Source organism: Arabidopsis lyrata (genome assembly GCF_000004255.2).
Source record: "Arabidopsis lyrata subsp. lyrata unplaced genomic scaffold ARALYscaffold_7, whole genome shotgun sequence".
Classification (NCBI taxonomy): domain Eukaryota; kingdom Viridiplantae; phylum Streptophyta; class Magnoliopsida; order Brassicales; family Brassicaceae; genus Arabidopsis; species Arabidopsis lyrata.
The window spans coordinates 15,110,308-15,128,176 of NW_003302549.1; the positions used below are offsets into that span (position 1 = coordinate 15,110,308).

The 17,869-nt window shown below is 34.1% G+C and overlaps 2 long non-coding RNA genes and 1 pseudogene across 3 annotated transcripts in view; 1 reads left to right on the plus strand and 2 right to left on the minus strand.

The window, feature by feature from the left end:
• LOC110226110 overlaps nt 1-3,549 on the minus strand; it is a 4,650-nt gene extending 1,101 nt beyond the window's left edge. Inside the window, exons 1-2 of one of the 2 annotated variants that reach the window (XR_002330227.1) lie at nt 2,960-3,549; nt 2,829-2,862 (exon numbers count right to left, since the gene is read on the minus strand). This is a non-coding gene — a long non-coding RNA (uncharacterized LOC110226110). Of the gene's footprint in view, nt 1-2,693 lie in introns of both variants that reach the window. The other variant, XR_002330228.1, reaches the window with a different exon arrangement.
• Nucleotides 3,550-5,497: 1,948 nt separating this feature from the next.
• On the minus strand, nt 5,498-9,289 carry LOC9304439. Its single transcript, XR_002330626.1, has 4 exons — nt 9,245-9,289; nt 8,889-8,973; nt 8,521-8,592; nt 5,498-5,978 (listed from the first exon to the last, which is right to left on the minus strand). It is a non-coding gene; the product is annotated as an uncharacterized LOC9304439 (long non-coding RNA).
• A 5,473-nt stretch (nt 9,290-14,762) lies between these two features.
• On the plus strand, nt 14,763-16,977 carry LOC9304440 (annotated as a pseudogene).
• Nucleotides 16,978-17,869: the final 892 nt, after the last annotated feature.

A 17,869-nucleotide genomic window follows, 5' to 3' on the forward strand; every position in this document is an offset into this window, starting at 1 on the left:
GATCTGCTTCCACATCCTCATTGCGATTCAGTCTTTCTTGAACTGGCACAGATTTCTAGAGAAACTCCAAACAAAATGAGATGCATTCACCAGCCAAGTAGCCCTCAGCCATACAAGCTTCTAGTCTTGCAAAATTCTTCACATATGCTTTAAGTGTTTTCATATACCTACATGTTAATACAAAGATGAGTTATTAGTAATCTAAACATATTCTATCAGCTAATAAGATAACTTTATATGACTTCAAGTAAAAAAGTTCACCTCTCAAATGGATACATCCATCTGAAGTGGACAGGACCACCTAAGCGTGTTTCTCTTGCTAAATGCAAAGGCAAGTGAAACATAATGTCAAAAAGGGATGGTGGGAAGTATCTCTCCAACTGACACATTGTTTCAACAATCTCTGATTCTAAGGCAACTAAATTCTCTGGATCAATTACGCGTTGGCACAGCCTAGTAAAGAAATTGCAGATATGGTTCAATGCAATACGAGGTCCTTTAGGCAGTAAACCTCTCAATGCCACTGGTAACAGATTCTGTAAGAGCACATGATGGTCATGTGACTTCACACTACCAATATTGGGAGGATCTACAGACACACAATTGGAGACATTGGCACAGTAACCATTAGGGCCTCTGAATTTAGCTAACCTTCTGCAGAATATACGTTTTTCTTCTTTTGATAACCAATATGCAGCTGGAGGTAAGTAAGTTCTCTTCCCACGTATCTGTGCATGTAAGTTGCTTCTAATCCCAATGTCTTCTAAGTCTTTTCTTGCTTTCAAGCCATCCTTGGATTTCACACTATGCATCAGAAGTGATAGTAATGCATCAGAGACATTCTTTTCGACGTGCATGACGTCTATATTATGTCTCACAGGCATATCCTACCACATGAAATAAAAGTAGCTATCAGAAACATAATAACATAATTAATTGTAAAATTAAACAATTAAGAAACTGTTAATGATATAAGTACTAACCTTCCAATAAGGTAATTCCCACAAGATTGATCTTTTTTTCCATCTCCATTGATCATCATCTTCTTCATACTCTGAAATAGCATCATCTTCTTGGTTGTCATTCCTTTTTCTTTTCTTTTTCTTGCCTAAAGGTTTACCAAATACATTGATAAAGTCTTTAAGACTCTCAGAGATTTCTGCTCCACTATGAATTCTCTTTGCAGTACCAAGCTCAATTGTATTGTCAAACCAGCCTTTTCTGCGTCTGTAAGGATGATCATGTCTCAATCTTTTCCTATTGCCCATATATACATGCTTGCGACTAAATTTTAACCACCTATGAGGTGTATCCTTCCCACATACATTACAAGCTTGCTTTCCCTTTACTTTACATCCAGCTAATGTACCTAAAGCTGGATAGTTAGTGATGGTCCACATCAACATAGCTTTTAGAGTGAAACTTTCCTTCTTAAACGAGTCAAAAACTTCAATACCTTCATTCCATAAGTCCTTTAGGTCATCTATCAAGGGCTGTAGATACACATCAATGTTGTTGCTTGGGGCTGTTGGTCCAGGTATTAACATCGTTAACATCATGTTCTCAGCTTTCATACACTCAGTTGGAGCCATGTTGTAATTGACTAAGAGCACCGACCATGTGCTGTACTTGGTGTTCTGGATAGAGAATGGATTCATCCCATCAGTAGACAGACCTAGCCTAAGGTTTCTAGCATCTGCAGCAAACTCTGGAAATTTATCATTAGTCTGACCCCAAGTCAATGAATCAACTGGATGCCGCATTGTACCATCTTCAGTAGCATTAGTGGAGTGCTAACACAAAGCCTCATCCAACCTTGGTGACCTAAACATCCTCCTAAATCTGTCTTTTATAGGAAAATACCTTAGCACTTTTGCTGGAATCCCTTTCTTATCCTCACCAGTGTGCTTGTCTTTTTCCCATCTTGATTCACTACATCTTGGGCAGGTCACCAAATCCTCATACTCATTGCGATAAAGGATGCAATCATTCTTGCAGGCATGAATAGAATCATAACCAAAACCAAATATCTTCAAAAATCTCTTCATCTCATCTGTAGACTTAGGCAGCACATTGTCTTCAGGTAACATGTCATGAACTAGGGTTAGAAGCTGATCAAAAAAGTTTTCTGACATACCACTCTTGACCTTTATCCGGTAAAGTCCCATGATTGCAGAAACCTTTGTGTAGCTCAAACAATTCTGGTACAATGGAGTTTTTGCATCCTCTAACTTCTTCCTAAACTCATCTTCTACTTGATTATCAATATCATCAAACTCGTCTGCATTCTGATTCTGAGATGGTACTTGCCTTCAGTTTCTATAAAAGCTGTCCTAATCAAATCATAAGCCTCATTTTCAGAAGTATAAACATCTGTTCTGTTAGCATCCCATATATCACCGTGTTTACTCCAACAGTTGTTCTTTTTGTACTTCTCATCCATCCCTCTAATCACCAGATGATCAAAGACTGTCTGGGTTGACTGATGAACAACATTGCGGCAATCAAGGCAGGGACACCACATATGTGATACATTACCCAATCTTTTTGATGAATCAAACACAAACTTAGTTGCTCCTTCCTCATACTCAACACAATTCTTGTAAGTAACAAACAATGTTATTAGAAAACTCACAGTCCCCTAATCATTAAATGAAATCAAAGAAGATGTGTAATAACTTTTAGGTGAATACCTTGGTAACCAGACCCAAGCTTTATCCATGTTAAAGTAGCTCCGACCAAATGTGCATACAAGGTTATTAGGAATAGTAGAAGTAAGCCACAACAACAGTAGAGAACTGCTAAAGAATCAAGTGTGAGTGAGGTACCTGCTAGATGTTATTCTCTTTTGCTTAACTTGAGCTACAGAAGGAAACACAACAGTATAAATCGAGAAATCTGAATGAAACATTTAAGATAAAGACATATTCAAAGGAGAAACACATAGAAGACATCATACCTTGACACTAGAAGAACTTGAATTAAACAAAACCTTCCTGCAAAATAGTAAACCCAATCGAAACACATCAAAACAACATGCAAGCTAGAACCCTAAATTACTAAAAATCAAACATAAAAGCTGTATCTGGTTTATTGTTAAAAAGAAAGACCCGATTTTACCTTTGCATAAACTCGATTCAGTAGGGATTTTGTTTCCAAGACTTGGAAAGTGAAAATCGAGTTAAAGGGGAAGCTGGATTTAGGTTTTCTGGGTTCTAGAGACTGAAGATTTCTGGGTTTGAGATACTGAAGATTTGTGGGTTCGAGAGAGATTTGTGGGTTCGAGCTAGATAGATTTGCTGTGCTCCTTCGCGAGACTGAGATACACAAAGAATCGAGACTGAAATCGATAGAATGAGAAGAAGACGAACTAATGAGATAGAGATTTGTGTGTGAGAGCTTCAGACAGAGACTGAGATTTGTTTCGATGTGAATGTCGAGCAAAATGGAGGCAAAAAGGGTTTTAGGTTTTCTAAGTGTGAATTGGGGATTTTGGTTTGGAGGCAAACAAATTTTTAGCCCAAAATTTTCTAAGTGTCAGCGGCAAAAATTTTAGCCTATTATAACGTTAAGAAATGTTTATGGTATTAAAACGTTATGCGAAAATTGGATTTTTAAAACGCTTTGTATATGATAGCATATACTTATTCATAAACGCTATCTTAAAATCTCTCGTTAAGTAACGATAGCATTATGCTCACAAACGCTATCTTATAATGCTATTAAAAGTCAATATTCTTGTAGTGTTTGTTTGGGTTCCCTATTTCCAATTTAGGGTACATATTTCCACCATTTAAAAGAAATTTTGATTTAAGTTAATATTACTTTAGTGTTTGCTCTTATTTTCTATTTTAATTAAAGTTTAAGGTGCTATTTATGGAATTTTAGAACTGTTGTGCTACTTTTGGAAAAACAAACCTTTTGGGGGGCTATTTTTGTAACACTCTGATTTCAGGAATATGGTGGTGCATGCGGAGGGGTTTAAAAGAATTGATTTGGCCACCTATGTTACCAAAGTGCACTTATCTTTTCGGTCAAACGTCCTGAGAGAACTCCACAGTTAAGCGTGCTTGAGCTGAAGCAATTTCAGGATGGGTGACCTTCCGGAAAGTGATTGTCGGAACTGTGTGAGTGAGGACGAAACAAATGAAAAGATCATGTGGTGAATTGTAAGGTCGGTAAACAAGTCTTTCAAGCCTCTCGGACGTAGCGCACCGACCGTCGGACAGAAATGGGGCCCACGGGCCCTAGAAAGGACGTAGGTGTTCACTAGTAGGGCGGTCGGGGCGTTATAAGTGGTATCAGAGCCGAATCCAGGCGAGTGTGGAGTCAAAAGGGCTCACACCGTCGGGGGAGGGGGGGGGGGAGGGACGGTCTTGGTGCGCAACGAGGACGTAACAATCTCTTAGTGGGGGTGAATTGTAACACCCCAATTTCAGAGATATGGTGGTGCATGCAAAGAGGTTTAAGAGAATTGATTTGACCACCTATGTCACCAAAGTGCACTTATCTTTTTGGTCAACAGTCCTGAGAGAACTTCACAGTTAAGCATGCTTGAGCTGGAGCAATTTCAGGATGGGTGACCTTCCGGGAAGTAATTGTCGAAACTTTGTGAGTGAGGACAAAGCACATGGAAAGATCATTTGGTAATTTGTAGGGTCGGTAAACAAGTCTTTAAAGCCTCTTAGACGTAACACACCGGCCGTCAGACAGATGTAGAGCCCATGGGCCCGAGAGAGGACGTGGGGCCCACTGGTAGGGACGGTCGGGGCGTTACAAGATGTATCTTCATAAACTCTGCTTTTAGTAATACGAACAAATATTAATATATATATATATATATATATATATATCTGCATTTTTTTGCTAAAAATCTTCATATACTTGGTATGTATACATATATTTAAACATAGTGAATGGACCCGATGACTTAATTACCTTAAATTCATAATGTGGAGCAAATGAATTGACTGTCTTAACTGTATATTTCCTTCCCTTTTAATGATCATCTTCTATTTAGTCCATCTTTTTTCTTTTTGTAACATGATCACAATAGTCTAACAATTGTGTTAAAATGTAAACAAATACTGTCGTTTTTTTTTAATAACAAAAACCAACTATTAGCATAAAAACTAAAAAATGGTAGTATGGTTTTATTCATCACAAGAATGCATGTGAATATATTAGTGAATGTTATGGGTTCTTGATAGGATAACAATATTAACGTATTGTATGAACTAAATAAATATACAATTTTTACATGTCACAAACATCACAATAATTTCAAAATTTATTGTCATATGTTAGTGCTTGTCCTTCTTTTTAACGGCCCTCCTGAACTTGCTCCATCACCTCATTCAGCTTCTTCAACGAAATGTTGTCGTTAGGCAAATATATGTTAGTGCTTGTCCTTTTCTTTGTGTGCTTCTCCAAAAAAGCATTTGAGCGGCGTCCTAACCACATGGTGTCCCGTCTGAAGTAAAAGAACTAACTAAGTTCCACGATACTTGTGTTTTTCTCGTAGTTGCCCTCATTAAGTCGTTGGAGCTTTATGTTTTATATATGGAGTGACTTGTAACACTAATTTACAATCACAACTTGATTACTTGACTTCACAGACATTAAAACTTTTTCATTTAATCTGAAAATGAGATGATTTTTCCACGTTTGTTTCATTTTCTATGTTTCAAGTTTTGCAAAAACATTTGTTTCTCCTAAAAACACTTGTTTCATCCAGACTAAATGAGGCTTTTCATGAGTTTAAGAATGAGTTTTAAATTCATGGGCGAATAAAAGTAACTTCTAATGGTATCATCAGATCATTTGGTGTATCGTAGCACAATATCATTTGTTCAAGATTCGACATGATCTTTAGGAAGTGCTTGACCTGCTCGCTCTTCTCCTCCACAGTCATCCGTATATTCACACAAGCACTTATCCTCGTCATCACATCTTTTAGTAGATTCATGATGCAGTCCCTAAAACATAAAAAGAGACCGTTTCAAAAATTATTTTTGTGTAAAAGCATGTTAGTTGTTAATGTGAAGAATGTGTATGCTACTTCGAAGACGAGGGTTTCTAGATTTGGACAATTCTTGAGTAGAGCTCGCAGTGATTCGTACTCTACACATGGTACAATAGTTAACTGCACCAGGTTGTTGAATACCGGTATTGTTTCACTGTAGTCATTAAGTTCCTGAAACAAAAACCAAGTTAACTATATCATCACTAACTAGTTGTCAATTGTCAACTTTCATCAAAAAAGATGGGACTGACCTTAAGAGTGTCACAAGACAAGTAGAGGATCTTAATATTGCATATTCCCATGAGAAGGTTTTTCAAACTATTCTTGTCTTTGGGTTCCAAAGTAAGTCCTTTTGAACATGTTACATGTATGATCTGATCAGGTGTCATTCAAAGTCCGAGATTAGCTTCAACAAGCGAATCAAAACTCACATGATGATACTTATCAGCCTACTATCAGAATATTCTAGGTGGACCAAATGACAATGACACATTCTCATTAGCCTCATCAACATCTTCAACCTCATAAATAGTTTCAGAACGAAAAAACTTCAGCCTCTTGAGGCTTGGAATAAACACGATCACAGAACATGGTTGAGGTTCCAAATAGTTCTAGTTCCACTTCAAATTAATCTAACTCTTCGAACCCATGACATCTAGATAGAAGCTTGTTAAACTTTTATACCAAATCTTGACTTTGATGACTCTTTCTATTTCCATCTTCTAATGCGAACATCAAAATCTAACGCACCACGTTTCAACACTTTGGATATCCATTTAAACACCCAATATTGATCAACAACATCTTCACGTTTAACGTGGAATCTGTTCAATGGAGCTTGAGCTTTTGCATTCAAAGCCAAGATATTTTCAGAACGCATAAAAATTTTCAGAACTCTTTCTCCTCTCTTTGTAAGTCATTGGAGGATGGAAATATAAAGAGTCATCAAAGTCGAGATTTTGTACAAACGTTTAACAAGCTTCTATATGGATGTCTTGTGCTCGAAGAGTTAGTACTAATTAATTTGAACTGGAACTATTTGGAACCTTGTTTTGTGATCGTATTTATCCCAACCCTCAAGAGACTAAAGTTTTTTTTATTCTGAAACTTTTTATGAGGTTGAAGATGTTGATGAGGATAATGATAATGTCTCATTGTCATTTGATAATCCAAATCTAGTCTATCCATTTGATATTCGCTGAACTTGATAAACTCATGGCATGGGGCTAGCTAGAAAGACTCAACCTCTTCACTTCCGAGCCAACTTTTCGAACGAAGCTTCTTCAGCTAACCTTCTAAGATGCAATGTAAGCTAAAGAAATAGTAAATACTAATTCGAAATTCCAAACTTTAGGGACTCTAGCAGAGAATTTGTTCATAGCAGTCGACCGTGGAATCCGTAACACTTGATCCGCCCGCATGCTTCTGTCAAAGTTTTAATATTCCTTCCAACTGTGGTTTTGAGACCCGTTTTCTCACTCCTAATATGGTTTTGAAACACACTTCCCCGATAGTTACTCTAGTTCTTGTACCGGGTTTGTTCACCTTGGATATTCGATGTAGATACAAGGCACCTTTATCTCGTATGATGTTTTCCGGTGAGAAAGATACTTCTCCCTTTAATTATTGGCTCTGAAGAATCTTCCATTCCGGGAAACATCACACATTACCGCATATAGAATCGTAAGATCTCAGAGAAAAATTACCCAAACTATTCTACTTATGCAATGGTCACTACAACGGAGAACTACTCCTCCCCTTAGTTTTCATCAGCATCTTTTTCATCTCCTAATCGGTTCATGAAATTTATATCCTAATCGGGACATAAACCTAGAAATAATAAGGAGTTAAATATAGTATAGTTCTTCTCAAGAGTTTGGATGTTTACTTTCTGAAATTCATCTTCTTCGATTCAACTTTCATAGTTTAACGTCTCGTGCAGTAGACAGGATGATAGGAGAAGTTCTTTGCTCCTAGAGGTGGAGTGCTATACAATTCACAGTGACTTTAACCATCTTCATATTCGGGAATGACTAAAATATATCTTGACTGATGCTTAATCACATAGAACATGAGTCTCATTAATGCCCTTGTTCAGCAGTGAGTCGCTGGTTTAGTTGAAGTTTCAGTAGCACAGACCGAAACCACATTCCTTTCTCATGGAATCATAATTCCATTCATTGTTATAGGATAGTTTTAGGGTTTTTGGATTTTGTATAAATATGCCGTTTAGGCATAAATTTGTATTGAGTTTTTATATATTGATTCATAAAGTTACGTTGAGATTGTTCTCACATATGTGAATCACTAATGAATTTAACATTTGAAAGACATGAATTTTTATCTAATCAATTATAAGTCTCATATCAAAAAGGAAAACAAAACAAAAAAATTATAGACTTTTATCTAATCAATTTCTATCTAACCAACTTGAAAGATATTATGCTAATTAATAGTCTCAAATCAAAAAAAAAATAAACAAAAGGAAGACGTACCGTCGACAGTGTATTACTTCTTTCACGTTTTCTCGACAAAGCTCGTAGTGTTTGTCCACTTTGATCACAAATCTAAAGAGAATATTGAAATTAAACCAACCGATTATATTGAATATAAAAAATATAAACAAACATATAAAACAAGAATAAAAACCAACCGACAATAATGAAATCTCTATCGTTTCCCTAACCATGTGAGAATTCTTTTAGTTTTTGTTTGCTTGGTCTAACAACTAAATCAATAAAATTAAAGTTAAATGGTTCAAGACAGTACATCAAATACAATTTCAATCTATATGTATCAGATTCTAGAAGTGAATTAAATAGAACTTAAACATTAAGAAGAAAAAAAAGGGACGTGAATGTACCCTGTATAGTAGAAGATTCAACACCCTGTAATCAAAGGACTTCAAATGAATTGCTCTCAAGTCTCATCACATCTTCGAGACAAATCTATAAAGATACATGAGCAAATGTATTGCAAAAAACCAAACAGCTCATATTGTTTGATAACAATAAACTGAACAAGTTTTTATATTGAAAGAGCATGACAATCAGACAAAGCTAATTTCTTTCTAACGCCCAATACTATTCACCTGACTTACACTCTTGCTGTATTCTAAACCCATGCAACAAATTAACAACGATCAGTGTATTGTGTATATGTTTGTCCCTTCCCTAATTAAATAGCAAGAAAATAAAAAAAGTTATAGCAAGAAATTACCTTTGTGTCAAAAGGCCCTCACGTTCAAGCAGATCTCCAAGCGGCTTCAACGAGTTAGTGTCAAACAAAACACATGATTCAGCTAACAATATAAAACAAAGAAAGGGAATAATAATCAACCAATTAAATTGAATCTGTACCGTTAGTTTCGCTAACCATATCGACAATTTGAGCCATTGGAAATTCTTTTAGCTTTTGTTTGCTTGCTTGGTCTAGATCTGACAAATAAATAAAAGTTAAATGTTTTGAGACAGGTTTATCAGATATTTGATCAAAATTAATAGTGTCTTGCCTGTATTGATTCCTTCTTCTCGTACATGTGCTAGTAAAATGAGATCATCATTACCACCATTCTCGCCTTCGGATCTGCTTCATCGATCTTCAACAATGAGTCAGAGAAGTTTAGGCGGCTACATTCGTGTCTTTCTAGGATGACTATAGAACCTGATATGTTTTGTTATATATATATATATATATATATGTTCACCGAAGAAATATATATATATATATATATTAAGAAATATATATGATGTCAAAAAAAAAAAAAAAAAAGAAATATATATATATATATATATATTAAGAAATATATATATATATATATATATATATATACAGGAACAAAAGTTAATGGATCAAATCGATTTCTGCATCATTTGGCTAACCATATCAACATCGTAATCCATTGGGGCTAGTGAATTCTTTTAACTTTTCTTTGCTTCCTTTGTCTAACAACGAAATCAATAAAAGTTAAATGGTTTCAAACAACTATATCTGATATAAATCTTTATTTAAAAAAATTAAGACAAACAAAACAAAATGAATGTTTGATCACAATATGAGCAAATGTATTGCAAGAAACCAAACAGCACAATGTTTGATCACAATAAACGGAACCAATTACCCGACTCTTCTTTCTAATGTTTGATTGAAAGCTTTATAGCAAAAGCTTTCTTTCTAACGCCCAACTTCACCCGACTTAAACTCTTGTGTATTCTAAACCCATGCAACAAATTAACAACAATCAGTGTATATGTTTGTCCCTTTCCTAAAAAAACAGTAACAAACAAAAAAGTTATAGCAAGGAATTACCTTTGTGTCAAAAGGCCCTTACGCTCAAGCAGATCTCCAAGCCGCTTCAACGGGTTAGTTTCAAACAAAACTCGTGATTTAGCTAACCATATATTAAAAATAAAGGAATCAAAATCAACCGAGTAAATCGAATCTGTACTGTTAATTTCGCTAACCATATCGACCGATGTTATGCTAATTAAAAGTCTCAAGTCAACAGAAAAACAAAACAAAAGAAGAGGTACCGTTGACACAGTGTATCACTTCTGTCACTTTTTCCCGACAAAGCTTGTAGTTTCTGTCCACTTTGATCACAGATCTACAGAGTAATTTATAACATATCTTTTAAGAATAAAAAAAACACATAAAACAAGAATAAAAACCAACCGATTATATTGAAATCTGTATCATTTTCCTAACCATGTGAGAATTCTTTTAGTTTTTGTTTGCTTGCTTGGTCTACATTTAGCTAACAACTAATCAATAGAACGTAAATGGTTTAAGACAAGTGTATATCTGATATTTGATCGAAAATTAAAACTATCTTGCCTGAATCGGATTCCTTCTTCTTGTACATGTGCTACTAAAATGAGATCACCATTTCCACCATTGTCGCCTTTGGATTCTGCTTCATCGATCTTCAACAATGGATCTGAGAAGTCGTTGAACTTTTTAGACGGCTGCGTTCGTGTCTTTCCATGATGGCTATAGAACTTGATATGTTTAGCTATATATATGTGTATACAGAAGAAAATATGTAAACCCTAAATTTTTTTAGAGAGTGTCAGCTTTTCAGGTGTCACAACGTCTTTGGACTACCAAATTTCTTACCTTTATCATTTACACAAAATATCTTATCCTAGGGGGGTGTATTGGACTAAAGATTTGGAGAGATTTAATGAAATTTTGGAAATTTTGGATTTGGAGAGATTTAGTGAGTTTTAAGGATTTTATAGTGGGATTGTTAATATAAAAAAAGGAAAAACAGTTTGTGATATGGTGAGATTTAAAGAATTAATTTGGGGTGATTTTAGGAGATTTTTATATTAAAAAAAAAAATGGAAAATTGGATTTCAAAACAAAAATTGGAACAAACACGAACTATGTTAAGAGAATATGCTAGTATATTTGTCTTAGCTCCAGTCTTAACTTATAACTAAGATATCAATCATTGTCACAAAACGATCGTTAGTATAGCCAAAGCATATTTGTTGTGGCAAGCCTTCGAGGGTTGTTGTTTTGCAGGATTGATAGCAGTCTTCAATTTTATAATTAGTTGGAAAATGAAAGATTTTGTAAACAGAGTTAATTGGTTCAGTTTATCCCCACAAATTTTAAACTGATGTTTAATTGAGGTCAAGAAAACTTTTTTGTTTAATAATGCAAACCCAAATTCTCTCTAATAACAAACAGACTAATTGAAAGGAGAATCCATTGAAACCATGTTTCTCTGAAAGTGAGGGATAATATGAATGTTTTTTTCTTAACGTAAGGGATGACGGTGTAAGTCGGTAAATCTACCTCTTCAGTTTTTTGTGTGAACACTATTTTGTTCTTTTAAATCCTTCCAAATCCCACCCGTAGAGGTGTGACTTTTTCATTCAAATTTCTTAACTAAAAGTGTATCTAAAGTCTCTCAAAATAACTTTTCATTATTTTTTAGAAAAAAATTTGTTAAGTTTGAATAACAGTGGATTTGATATGGTTTTTCCAAATATTTGATTGAATAACATAGGATTTGGAAAGAGATTTTAAAATCACAATTTGAATAACAAGTAATTTTAAGAAAATCCCAAAATTTTCTAAAATCCTTGTTCCAGTACACCCTCCCTAAACTCTCTTTATTTCAGCAAAATACTACTCCCTCTGTATCAAGATAATTGATTTTTAGAGTTTTTACACATATTAAGAAACCATATTAATTAGAAATGTATCATTTTTTGTGATTTACAATTTTCTATAATTCTAAACCAATGATATTCAATTATTTTTTCTTGAAGTTTATAATTCATCAATAATAACTAATGAATATTGCATAGAAAACCTAAAAGGCTAAAACAATATCTTTTGAAACAATTTTATTTCTAGAAAATCTATTATTTAGAATTAGAGGGAGTATATAATAATAATTTTTTTTGTTTTTTCGTTTTTTAATATTTTGGATGGTTTTTGTCTCTTTTTTGTTTTGCTCACAAACTGGTTTTGTCTATAAAATCTTTTTTTTTATTAATTTTCTAAATTAGTTTCAAAATATTTTCTTCTATAACAAAAATTTCAAAATGTGTGAATTATATTTTGTAAAAAGGATTCAATTGTGAAATAGAGTACTAAAGTTTATATTGTTGAAAACAATGCAAATATAAGTGCCAAAAGCTTAAAATTAATTTTGGAGTCTGATGCATTAATGGTTTGAATATTAGAAAATATGAATTAATAATGGTTTGAAAAAATATTGTAAGACATAGTGTTAAATTATTTTAAAAAAATCTCCAAATATAAAAAAGGTATGAATTAACAATATTAAATGTTTTACTTTGGTTTTGTGTTCATAGGTATCGTTTTATCCCGTCATTGATTAGAGCCTTCTTCTATGTCGAAATAATCACATCTCCTTACTATCTTTTGACTCATTACACACAAACGGTATACAGAATGAAAATTTATGCAATCACATAGTATACAAGTTAAGATCTCACCCTCTAACAATCACAATAATAAAACATAACTGAAATTTTTTAAAATGTATCGAGTATCTTATATGCAAAATAAACTCTAGTTTATAAGAGAAGGGTATAAGATTTTCCTATAAATAATTACACTTTTTCGACAACATTAGCAAGTGGGTGTTGGTAAAGCAGAGCTTGGCATGCTCATTCACCGCAAGATGAACGCATCTATCAAGGATCGCCTTTTTGACTCTACGTTTCCTCTGCCTAATGCAGAGGTCACTGCTTTGAAGACTGTTCTCAGCCACAATTTTGGGTGTATCACGGCTGGCATGTGTATCAGAATGTCAAGAACTCGTTCTTATTCCAAACTCCGTAGGTGATGCAAAATAAATTTCATGGACATTAGTTCCATTTTGCATCGCTTTATTTCAGTTGCCTACCATCATGTATCACGTGTTGCCAATATTTTAACAGATTCTTTGGTGGATTCTGTTCTTTTAATTTATTTCGTAATGCTTGCTCATTCAATGGAGTTTGAGGCGCTTTGACCAATTAAAAAGGACCAAACGCTCAAAATTTTGTGAAAAAATTAGGTTATCGTAAGAATTTAACACTTATCGTATTAAGGTATGATATATTTTTTTTTTGCCGATAGGTATGATATATTTTTATATTTTAAAAGGGTACATATTATCAACAAACCCCACAAACAACGTCCGTTAAACCAAAAAAATATATCTTCATCCGATGTAATTAGTTAATTTAACACTCATATTCCTACAGTTGCATTTATATAAGATATAATCATAAATTTGATCATGAAACATGAATTAACCTCACATAATTTTTCCAATTAATTATTTTATTAAAGTTAAATATCCCAGAATTGGTTTAAAAATTATGATGATCCGTCGCCACATCACGTTATAGTGTTTTCTATCATTAATATTTGTTGGTTTAAATGTTTATATCTTTCGTATAAGAACTGGATAATATTAGAACAGTAATAATGCACTACTCTCTTAGAAACAAGAGATTTTGGTTACCATAAAACAAAAGAAGAAGAAGAGATTTTGATCTTTCTTCGCCATAACCTAAAAATATATATCAAACCTAAACCACCAAAATCGGATTAAGTCCGAAAAAATTAATATACTAGTGATCATTTAAAAAAAAAAAACATAAAGAGAACAAGGCCATAATAACCTCCCAATTACTATATGGTTACATACTTTAACAAGAAAATGAATTTTGTTAGTCCGTATATTTCCTTTTTTTTTTTGCTTCTCCAACAAGGCATTTGTGCGGTCCGTAAATTTTGAATATGACAGAAGTTTGCATTTTAAGAAGATATATCTTTATAGAAAGATTTGACTAATTTTTAATTAAATATGATAAGAAACAAATTAATTTCTTAAAACTTTTATGTCTTAAAAAACCTTTTTTTTGTTATAATTTATATCTTTGCAGAACTAATTACAAATAAAAAACAATAATTATATCTAGAAAAAAAACACAAAAAAATGTAAAAGCCCAATCGTTGCATCGATCCTCACGCCATTCTCAGATCTACCGTTTCCGCCTCTATTTGATCTCCATCGAAGGTTTGTGTCTTCTTTTTTGTGATCCAGGATGGAACAAAAGCCCAAGGATTAAAACTATCGGATATGGTGCGTTGTAGGAAAGCAATCGCAATCAAAAAGCCGGACTCTTCCAGCGGTGGTTTTTGATTTTTGGAGGCAACCGAGAAGCTGGGTATCTACGATTCTGGAATCGTAAAAATGGATCTCACCATGTTGATGGTCGACGGCAAGGTGATTAGAGCCTTAGATCCGGCATAGTCAAGATACCAAGCTTCTCGGTTGCCTCGGAAATTCGAAAACCACTGCTGGAAGAGTCTGGTTTTCTGACAACGATCTCTTTCCTTCGATACACTAGATCCGCCAGTTTTCTTCCTTGGGATTTTGTTCCATCATGGATCACAAACAAGAAGACAAAAACCTTCAATGAAGATCAAACAGAAGCGGAAAAGGTAGATATGAGAATCGCCTTCAAGGGAGAGAGAGGCACGAGGATCGATGCAATGATTGGGCCTTTACCCTTTTGTGTTTTTTTTTTCTAGATATAATTATTGTTTTTTGATTTGAAAAATATTCTACGAAGATACTCATTCTAACAAAAAAAAGTTTGTTTAAGACATCGATTTTTTAAAAAATTAAATTTTTTTTAATCATATTTAGTTAAAAATTAGTTAAATCTTTCTACAAAGATATATCTTCTTAAACTGCAAACTTCTGAAGTCATATTCAAAATAGACTGCAAAAAAAAAAAAACAAAAGAGATTTCTTTGCATAGTTTACGAAATGTCACATATCTATTGCTAAAGAAATTTCATTTTTTTTGCAGTCTTAATTTTATAAAATTATAAACTGATATTGTTTCTTTGTTTATTTCAATCTCCAATAGGTCGTATTCACAGGCAACTCAAGACCAGTTTTTATGCACATGGTCAAGTTGGTGCCACTGCTTCTGTCTACACGGATTCAATCCTAGAATAGATAACTGCAGAAGTTCTTGAGTAAGCTGGAAATGTGGGCAAAGATCTGGAAGTGAAGAGGATTACTCCAAGGCATTTGCAGTTGGCGATCAGAGGAGATGAGGAGCTTGTGACACTCATCAAAGGAACAATTGCTGGAGGAGGTGTACTGCCTCACATCCACAAGTCTCATCAACAAACCCACCAAGGAGTGGTTTGTTTCTTAAGTCAAATGATATGATGTGATTTGTTAGTTAAGTAGCTTATGAATTAAAATTAAGTGCTAATCTCCTTTGACACCTCTAAATGTCTAATTGCAATAATACAATACTAATTACATTCTACGAATTAAATCTAAAAACATCAAAAATTCATATCATATAATTTTAATGCTAAAAATTTATAAAAATTTAATGTTGCTAAGTAAAGAAATAAAATATAATCCCGCGGTGTATCGCGTGTTAAATCCTAGTGTGCTAGTAAAATGAGATATTCATTTCCACCATTCTGGCCTTCGGATTCTGCTTCATCTTCAACAAGACGAAAAAAACACAAACACCATAAGCTACTTAACTAGAAAATAACATCATCATATCATTTAACTTAAGAAACAAATCACTTCTTGCTGGTTTTGTTGATGAGAGACTTGTGGATGTTAGGGACTACACCTCATCCACCAATTATTCATTTGATGATTGTGTCAAGCTCCTTATCTCATGTGATCACCAAATGCAAATGTCTTGGATTAATCCTCTTCACTTTCAGATCTTTGATCGCGTTTCCAGCTAACTCAAGAACCTATGCAGTTAGGTACTCTAGGATTGAATCCGTACGTGTAGACATCAACAATAGCACCAACTCGACCATGTGCAGAAACTCTGGTCCTGAGTTACATGTGAATACGACCCATCAAAAACTGAAGTAAACAAAGAAATTTCATGTTTCTTTGTAGTCTAATTTTATGAAATTTCACACTGCTACTATTTCTTTGTTTATTTTAGTTTCCAGTGGGTCGTATTCACAGGCAAGTCAAGACCATAGTTTCTGCACATGGTAGAGTTGGTGCCACTACTGATGTCTACACGGCTTCAATCCTTGAATACCTAACTACAAAGGTTCTTGAGTTGGCTGGAAACGCGAGCAAAGATCTGAAACTGAAGAGGATAACTCCAAGGCATTTGCAGTTGGCGATCAGAGGAGATGAGGAGCTTGACACACTCATCAAAGGAACAATTGCTGGAGGAGGTGTGATCCCTCACACCCAGTAGTCTCTCATCAGCAAAACCACCAATGAGTGATTTGTTTCTTAGACAAATGATATGGTGTGACTTGCTAGTTAAGTAGCTTATGGTGTTTGTGTTTCTTTAGTCTTGGATCGGAGAAGTAGTTTAAGTGCTAAGTCTTAAGATGCTTCTCTCTATATAACAAAACTATCTGAGAAGAAAAAAAGATAGGAATGAAAATACATACCCATCCAAGTAAAATGTACAATGGAGAACTCCTCTTAGTTTTCATCATCATATCACTACAGGAAATGTGGGTATTAATAGCGTAAGAGCATAGCGTTTTGAATATTTATGCTATAATAGAGTTTTGAAAAATTTTAGATAGCGTTTGGAGAAAGGCAAACGCTATGGTAGGTTGAGCGCGAAAAATATTTCAGAGTGGCGCTTAGTATTTGGTCTATGGTAGCATAGATGTAAATTAAAACGTTATTATAGGTATAACCGGGAAACTAAAATTTTATTGGCTCCAAAAATTTTACTAAGTAACAAAATAATAAAAAAAAAACAAAGAAACAATAAGTTAAAAAAAAAAAAATTAGGGCTATCGATCCTTCTCACATCTTTCTTCTTTCTTTCCTCTTCTCACATCTTTCTTCTCTGTCTCGAGACTGATCCGTTCTTTCTCCCTGAAAGACCAAATATGAACACCAAATGAAACCCAATTAGTTTCTCTTCCACTATCGATCCCTAATTTTGTCTAATCCCTCTTAGATCTAAATCCCTCTCAGTCGAAATCTCTCTAGATCTCGATCGTATGTTTCTTAATCGTCACAGACATCAATCGAAATCAAATTGGTTAGTATATGTATGGGTGTTCGATATTCTCAATGATTTAGTTTTTATTCATGTTAGGGTTTCATCTGTTTTTGTTGTTTTTGAAGTAATTGGGTTTTTGATTGTTGTTTGTGTGATTTGAATCGTGTTTCTTTCTTCTTATGTGAGTTTGGGTGTTCGACTTTCAATTTGTGTTTTCGATTGATTTATGTCTGAGTTTAGATTCATTACAAGATAGTCTATTTACTAGATTCTTTACTAGATAATGCATGTATCGATTGATTTTTGTCCT